Below are 8,172 nucleotides of genomic sequence, written 5' to 3' on the forward strand. Positions count from 1 at the left end.
CCCTGAGAGCTCTGCTTGGTTGGTATTGTTGCTCTCCCCCTGGGGCTGCAAACCCTTTCAGTTCCTTCAGTCTTCTCTCTAACTCCTCCATTGGGAATCCCTTGATCAGTTCAATGGTTAGCTATGAGCCTCCACCTCTGAATATGTCAGACTCTGGCAGACCTCTAAGGAGACAGCTATATCAGGCTCCTGTCAGCTTGCACTTTCTGACATCCACATTAGCGTCTACCTTTGTTGACTGCACGTAGGATGGATACCCAGGTGGAATGATCTACAGACGGCTCCTCCTTGAGTTTCTGTTCCACACTTTGTCTCCATATTTGTTCCCATTAGTATGATGCTTAACCAGCCAACTAGGTATCATCTGATGCAGGCAACTTGACATATAATATTAGCCATCATCCTGGCTAAGAATATAACCTTATATGGGCCATAACAAGATTACAGTAAGGATCATAAAATGGGTGATTATCCAAGATGATTCCAATAAGTTCTAAATGTGATCACAAGGCTCCTGTTAGGAGAAATACAGAGAAGGGTTTTACATACATAGAAAAGAAACTGCTGTAAAAACTAAAGCTATGTAGGTCTTCTCACAGCTATTAGAAACATTCTATCTCTTATTACCACTTCCACAAAGGCCAAGCAAGTTTTGCATGACTATCAGATTTCCTCCTGAATTACCCTGTATGCTTGTGTGTATATTCAAAATAAAGAAAAAACTCCTACTGATTCCTATAAGTTAAGTTTTACACTATCATCAGGAAACATATTATTTTTCAACATTAGACTCCCACATCATGTTTGACCTTGGTATTCACACCAAGAAGTCTAGAGCCAGCCATTAACTCTTACCCTAAGCATCCTTGCTAACCTCACAAGAGCAACTTATGTCTTATTATTGCTATCCTTATTACTGTTAATGGATTTTATTTTTCTCCTCTCCTCTTCTCTACCTTCCTCATTTCTCCAATCTTCCTTCATATCTTAACTTATTTTTCTCAAAAAAAAGTTTGTAATTTTTCTACTCATTCCATTTTATGTGAGGATGATTTCTTTGTTCAAATCTTCCCCATTCCTCAACTCTAGGTTGGTCATTTATTATGTTTATGTGTAGCAATTTGCTTTACTGTAATAACTCTCACTACAGGCATACAATGTGCTGTTCCCAGACAAGTGTGACCCCATCATAGACCTGCTACAGTATTCTCTCCCATTTCTATTGCCTTAAGAAAAAAGTAGTAAAGGCAACAAATTTCAACATCATCTGCTGTATCTTTTCTGTGTTTATTTTGTACAATGAGAGGATAAATATAGAGATCTACTATAGAAATAGAGTATGTGTTTCTTGGTCACTTTAATTCAATAAGCATCCCACATGTGAATGACAGAAAGCTTTAGTTTCACAGTGACTATAAGTAGTTATGTTTGCACTGTTCTTTTTAGTATAAAATATCAAAAATGTTGTACTTGCACATATCTCAATTAAAGCATTTTCTAATAAAAATGCTAGAATTATTGGAATCTTCAGGAAAATAGTAATCTCCTTCCTGGTGAAGGGTTCCGGACTTATTTCAACAGCTGTTGAGGGATTAAGGTAGTTGTGAGAATTTTGTTTCGGTCAGGTATTAAGACAGTTTCATGTGACAATTCATAAAAATGGACACTTACGTACATTACATCATTTATTTCTAGAACATTTCTCTGAGCATGAGATGCAGGTCAGTAGCATTTACCCACAATAGAACTTTGCAAACGGAGACTTACTCCTCTCAAACGCTGATGTCATTTTGTCAATTAAGTTTGTATTAATATCAAAAACACTTCATAGCCATTTCAGACTCATCATCTCAAGAAACCACTTTCTTTGCTCATTCATAGGAAGTGAGTCTTTATCAATTAAGATTTCACTTTGAGATCGCAGCTGTTCTGTCTCATCTACAAACTTCACCTGTCTTCCTGGTAAAATACCACATTTGAAATGTTTTCATCCACTAACAGATAATTGAATTAGTTCAAAAATTACAGAAGAAAAGTGTATCAATTCTCCTGAGTTCCTCATATTGCTGATATGATGAGCCATGAATGTCTTTTGTGGCATTTGAAAGGACAGATCCTTCTCAAAAAAAACATGTCAATTCACTTTGAACAAATCCATTAGAGAATCATAGTCAGTAACAGCTAAAATCTTACAAAAAGTATTTCATAAATAATATGATTTGGAAGCTGAAACTGCTCCTTGATCCATGGTATACACAATAAACAGTATGTTAGCAGCCCCAAAACGTCATCCATCTAGCACACTTGTATGTGACTGTTCCAGTTATGAGCTTCATTGATAATGAGTACTAATATGTAGAGAGGACTCTTTTTTCTGCACAGTAAATTCAAAAGTGGGCTTAAAATATTCAGCAACCCATGTTGTAAACAGATGGTCTGCCACCCAGGCTTTGTCATTCCATTTATAGAACAAGGCAGAACAGATCCAGGATAATTCTTCAAGGCTCTGGGGTTTTCAGCATGGAATATGAACACTGCCTTCCCCTAAATGTCACCAACTGTATTAGTCCTTAACAGGACGGGACTCATCCTCTAAACGTACTGCTTTCTCTTCTTGTCTATCAAAGTTCTAGATGCCATCATCTTCCCACATAAGGATGGTTCCTTTGCTTTGGAGATCTTGTATTTATTAGAGCCACTATCATTAATGCACTTAGCTAGAACTCCTGGAGATTGAGTTAGGGCCTCCACAAACTTGCTACCTCACATTGTGTTATCAAGAGGGCACCTTTCCTTAAGCCTCAGGAGGCATCCTCTCCTAGTTTCGACCATTTCCCCCTTATTCTCCTTCTTCTGTTTAGCCTTCCCTGAACTGATTAAATTAGGGTTGTGTTACAAGTTGGGCTTTGCTGTTTGAGAGTCAATAACTACTGGTTTCATTTTGTATTCAGATTGTAAAAACTTTCTTTTCAATATCCCATAAGTGTACCTTCCCTCCCTAAATAATTTGTGTGTTAACTACAGCAGTATTATTAATTTGGCTCAACTTAATATTTGGTCTTTGTATTCACGATTTGGCTAATTTGATGAAGAGACTTAGTTTTCTGCTTATTTCAACTTTGGATATGCTTTTCTCACTAAATCTGATTGCTTTTTTGTTTGGATTTAAGGCAAAAGATGTGAGACTCTTATGGAGTTGGAATGCTTAGATCTGACTGTAAATACTAAGAATTGTCCTAATTTGCATCTAAGGAATGACAAGATGAAAGAGGGGAGGAGAGGGAGAGGGAGAGGGGGGAGAGGGAAAGAAGGACAGGGGAGGAGAGGGGAGGGGGAGGGGATGGGAGAGGTGATAGAGGAAGGTACAAAAAGAAGAGGGGAGAGAAGGCGAAAGTAGAAGAGGAAAGCGGACAGGAGAGGGGAGCAGTTTTTTCTGACAATAGTTTGCTCCCAGGTAACTTTTATCTATCAAGTTCATTAGTTATATGGGAAAAGATGAAGATCACATCAATAGACATTGTAGTAATACCCAAGATCATTGATTATAGATCACCATAACCAATATAATGACATTTAAGAACTTTGAATAGTATAGACTATCCCTGTAGCATGAGGCTACATCTCAATGGTTGAGAATGGTCCCCCAGTGCTGAAGATATTGCATACTTAAGAGAGAGGACTGAGATCATTCAAGCTAGATCTGACCTGTTCTTGCTTCCATAGTTATAGAAAATACTATGTAAGCTATCAAGGAAAGGACATAATTACAATCTCATCCAACTTCAATGCCAATGAACTGTATCAATTACCAGAATGGCAATATTTGCATAAAGATGCAATAAGTGCAGTTCACATGTCAGTAGTAATCAAAAGCCGTATACTTGGATTTAAGGCCCACTCAACAGAAAGAAAATCATGCCTTTTACTCGAAACCTAGCCAAGTTCCTGGGACTAGTGTGGTCATAGACGTTAGAAAATAATCTACTGCTGCCACTTTGCTAGGCCAATGTAATTCGTTACTATAGTCTAAACCTTATCTTTGTACCTACAGATTAGATACCACCCTTTATCAATGAAGCTTCTCTGACAGCAAATAGAGGCCATCACAAAACCTCTACAACTGGACACAATGCAGAGATCAACAGATCGTGGGAAGCCCAGTCCCAGTGAATATATCTATAATACAGTTTCTGTATCTGTGGCTCAGAAGACAGCCCAGAAGAAGGTGTGAAAGAATGTAAAAGGCAAAATACCAGGATGTCTGCTGTGAAGCAGTCTCTCCTTTATAGAAACAGCTGCAGAAACAAGAAAACAATGGTTGTATCAACAGATCTGTTAAAATAGAAGGGGCAATTTTTCTCAGTGTCATACTACTAGGAAAAGAGCTATAAGCAACAGTAAGCAACTAGTGACTGCTGGAAGAAAAAATAGCTTTACCCAGTGACTAGTGCCGTTATTGGTTGTCCAGCAAAGAGTCATCAGCCAGAAACTGTATGTACAAAAACAACAAAACAGACTTAGCAATATGTATATGTAATATATATATATATATATATATATATTTATGTATGCAAACACAAAGCAAACATAAGAAAAACAAGATAACACTGTGAGAGTGGAGAACATAGGACTGGTTGAAGGGATGGTATCTAGGAAGAACTGGCAGGAGAAACAGGAGGAGTTGATGAAATCCTGTCTCAATTAAAAGTGTATCAAATGTATTATTATCTGTAAATTCACACAAACAAAAATAAATACACCAATAACAATGAAAAACTTTTAGAGTCTGCCTTTGGCTTCTTACTCTATCTGTATATTATTAATACCCTTGAGACGGCATCTCCCACTGAACCTGGAGCCCAGCCATTCCCAGCAATCTCTTTGTCTCCCACACAGAACTGACATAATAGGTATACAAGACCAGTTCTCACTTTTTTACATTTGTGCTGAGGATTTGAATTCAGGTCATCATGGCTGAACAGCAAGCAATCTTACTCACTTAACCAACTCTCTAAATCCCTGAACATTTTAAAAAGTAGATTACAGAAATAAGGATTTTAATATAATAATATTGTATATAACATTTAACATGTGCTTATATACATGATTAAAGATCTTTCTAGATATTGTTCAGTAAAAATGAAAGAACATGCAAACTCCAGTGAGTTAACAGTATACTTTTTCCTGAGGAAGGGGAGGAGGAAAAGAATAAATCCATAAGCTTTAAGCTTAGCTTTACATTTTTGCTGTCAAAAATTTTTCTGTAGATTGAATGCCTATCTTTCCTAATATAGCTTTGTTGAGCTCTCCATCTACAATGGTGTTATTTCAATATGGGGCTGTGGGAGGTAATTAAATAATGAGATTACCAATGGGGTTGATGCTCTCATAAATGTCATACCAGAGAACTGCCCTGCCTCTTCTCCTGTGTAATATGAAGTCAGGAATCAAGACCCCAATGAAATGTACAATTTCCCAGCACTTTACTGGAGAACATTCCAGCCTCCAGGCCCCTGAAACTTCTTTACAACCACTGTATTTTATTTTGTTACAGTGATACAAATATACTAAGACAAGCACAGAAAAGTACAAAGGAACTAGTAAATTGTATTCATTATAGTAATACTGTCCTAAATAATTTAATGATAGATATATTTTAAACAGACCATTAGACAGTGAATTCATTGTATGAATGTCATAGTCAACTTACACAAACCTTCATGATAGGGGCTACTATTTACATTGGCTATTATGGTCTAGCTTATTGACCTTTGTGTGTAATCTGACACATTGATGTTTATACATTTGAACGCTTAAATAGAAGGGTACCGTTTTACAAATAGAATACTGAAGGAGAATAGAACGCTATGGCAAAGAGCTGGCTAGAATGATGTCTGAATGATTATGGGATGCAGGCAAAGGCCTAGGACTACACTGTTTTCTAAAACACACTTCATAACACTGCAGATTTAGATTATACTGAATTAATTTCTGAATTACTTTTCCATTAATAAATAAGTATTAGTTTATGCTTACAACTTAATAATAAAAACTTTAAAAATGTATAAAGGATTTTGAGTGTTCTAAAATCACACATTGTTAATGGACATTATGTAACTATACAACATTATCTTCTATAATATTTTAATTCCTATGTATATATGAAATATATATATAATATATATGTAAGCTTTTTGGCTAAACTGTAAGATATAAGCACTCACACTCATAGCCTAGGCCATGGAGGTTTAGAATAACTAATATTGTTTTCATTTGTGTATCTTGTCCTATTGAAAGATCTTCACAGTTAGTATCAACCAGACAACTTTCATCTCCCTGGAAAACAGTGTTCTCTTCTAAAATACCCTTTAGGGACCAATGTGAGTGAACTCTCTGTTACTTCATAATAAGGAGAATGACAATACTCTGACATAACAGGAAATATACTATATTATGATAAATAACACTGAAACAAGTAACATAGCTAATTACTATCATTGCCAATTATTTTATATAGTATATAATCTTTTTCTGTACTTCCATATACTTAATTGGCAGGTATCTTTTACCAGCATCAGCCTTATGAATATATTATGAGTGTACATGAGTAATATGTGACACGAATACTCTGTGGTAGCTACTATATTGTTTAGTGATGGGAACTGCAATCTTTAGGGACCACTGTTGTTTATTAACCTGTTATTTTCCAAAACATAACTTGTTACATGACTACATGAATTTCTTAGTATGTCTGTCATTTAAATAATTTTAAATAGTTTAAAAATCCCTATACTCCATATTTTTCTTACAATTCAAAAGTCTCAATTTAGTTTCCCTGAAAATTACAGATTTGAGATGAAAACAGAAAGGCCGATCTATGTGATAACTTTTAGGTCTCATAATATTTGTCTTTTAAATAAGTATATTTATTTCTATGTATATAACATATTTGTAGCTAAAGCAATAAGACACAGCTGTATATCCCTATATATCATAGATTAATTATATAATATATAATAAATGTGTTATATAATTTTGTTGTAATTTTATAGATTAACTTTCATGATATATTTTTCTGTTGATAATTCTCTACATGTCTACATGTTTATATGGGAATATGTGCTATATATGCAATAGTGTATATAAAGTCTGTATACATGTATATATATGTACATGTATGTATATTATACATTGCTAAATGTACTGGGCCTCCAATTTAGAGTAATAGAAACCAACTTCTAGTTAAATTGTTATAAATAGCACTGAAGCAAGATAATTAGATGACTATTATATCAATATACAGATATATAAAAAAAGAAAGGGATGAGTATTTAAAATTTTCTCCTGTATGGAATTTCTCACTACAATAATTTTTTAACAATGTGGAAAATTATAATCCAATATTGTTAAAAATACAATTTTCTCAAAATAAACCTCTTAAAAGAAGAAATTCACTAGCTCAGCTAAAATGCAAAATTCCAATTATGTAAGCCATATCAGTATGTTTAGATGATATTAAAGGTATCAAATTACAGTGACAAGAAAAACAACTAATGGCAGTGTTGCCATCACTGGTGCATTGGATCTGGGCTGTGTATTCCTAGCATCTTTGCCTCTCATCCAAAGAAGTGACAAGAAGGCTCATGGAGCTTTGCAAAAGAAGCAAAAGTACTTTATTTGGGTCAAAGCAATAGTGCAAGTGTCAAGGGAGAAGTAAGATATATGCATCCTCATGAGTAAGGTTATCAAAACATCCAAATTCATTTTATGGTGTTCAAAAGAAGTGAACAAGAGGTGTAGGGTGGGTAGGTCTCTATCATGATTGATAAATTGTGTCAAACCTTCATTTTTCCTACTCTACATGTTTCTTCCCACAAAGCATCTGATTCTGATCATAGGTGTAAAGTGCTAGGTAGCAAAAAAAGGTCACGATTGGCCAGAGTTTTACTTTAATATGCATGTTTCCAAAAATAGTTCAGGCTGAGGTGGTTCTCTTATTAGTCACACCAGGATGATACTTGCATAGAAACTGTCCAAAACTATGTTTACCAGTGGTATGGAAACTTACATTATTTTCAGAGATAAGGGTAGGTGGAGCCCACCACAGTTTTGAGGTTGCTTGGTATATTGTTTGGCAAGATATGTGCATGTACATGGTATGTTCAAGTGAAG

The sequence above is a fragment of the Grammomys surdaster genome, unplaced genomic scaffold (assembly GCF_004785775.1).
Source record: "Grammomys surdaster isolate TR1022 unplaced genomic scaffold, NIH_TR_1.0 126115, whole genome shotgun sequence".
NCBI classification, from domain to species: domain Eukaryota; kingdom Metazoa; phylum Chordata; class Mammalia; order Rodentia; family Muridae; genus Grammomys; species Grammomys surdaster.